The sequence below is a fragment of the Eptesicus fuscus genome, chromosome 3 (genome assembly GCF_027574615.1).
Source record: "Eptesicus fuscus isolate TK198812 chromosome 3, DD_ASM_mEF_20220401, whole genome shotgun sequence".
Taxonomy (NCBI): domain Eukaryota; kingdom Metazoa; phylum Chordata; class Mammalia; order Chiroptera; family Vespertilionidae; genus Eptesicus; species Eptesicus fuscus.
The window spans coordinates 75138176-75139314 of NC_072475.1; positions in this window are offsets into that span (position 1 = coordinate 75138176).

Here is a 1139-nt window from a genome sequence, read left to right on the forward strand (position 1 = left end):
TCTATATCTATCTATTTTCTATCACCTATCTAAATATTTCTGTATCTATCTATCATCTATCTGTCATCTGTCTATGTGTTATCTATTCATCTGTCTTTGAATAAGGATCACTAGATGACCTGAGATAATTTATGGTTTTAGTAGGTAGAAGGTTACTGATCAAGAACTGCATGTTAAAATGATTCTGTAAGATTAGAGTAGCAGAGCTGAGGTGGTCTCATTATGATGGAAAAAGTGATACTAATAAAAATTTCAGATGTAGATATAAAAATTATGTTTATTGTTTCTTATTTCTCTCAAACCATCTTCTAAAATTAAAGTGTGGAAAACACCAGCTATAATATTTTACTCAGCAATAGAGCCAATTTGGCTTTTGACTAAAATGCAAATTAATAAAATGTTTAGACCATGTTCTCTGCATATATATATATACACACATAATTAAATATTAGAAATTAAAGTTCATAAGAATAGGGATATTTTTAATTTACTCATTTGGTGATCTTCAGTGCCAAAAATAGTGTCTGGCACATACTGTACATTCAATAAATATTTGTGGAATACATGTATTGTGATTCTATGGAATATTGTAACAATATATGAAGGGATCCAGATGTATAAAAAACTGTAGTTGTGTGTATGTTTGTGTGTGTGTGTATGCCGATAAAAGAGCACAAAGCTGATTTAAAGTTATTGTTTTAATTACACATGAAAAATATAAGAGCATTTTTCTTCTGTAAAACTTAAAAGATTTTACTGTAGGTACATTTTACTCTCATTCCCTAAGAATAGTAGCCACTAATATCACTTTGGTGTCATTACCCTCAGTTTTTCTTTATGCATTTAGAAACTTTGATATTTTCAAAAACTATATACATATATATACTATAGAGTCCTGGTGCATGAATTCGTGCACCAGTGGGGTCCTTCTGCGTACCCTGGGGGGATGGAGCTGAAACAAGCAGTCCAATCCCACCTGCTGTTCCTGCCTGCCACTCCTGCTCATCCCAGCCCCACTGCGCTTGCTGCCACCACCTGGTAGGCTCACTGTCGCTCTGCTGCGGTCAGGGCTGCAGCGGCCAGCCATAATCCCTGTGTCTGGCGCCCATTGGTCAGCTGAGCAGCACTCCCACTGTGGG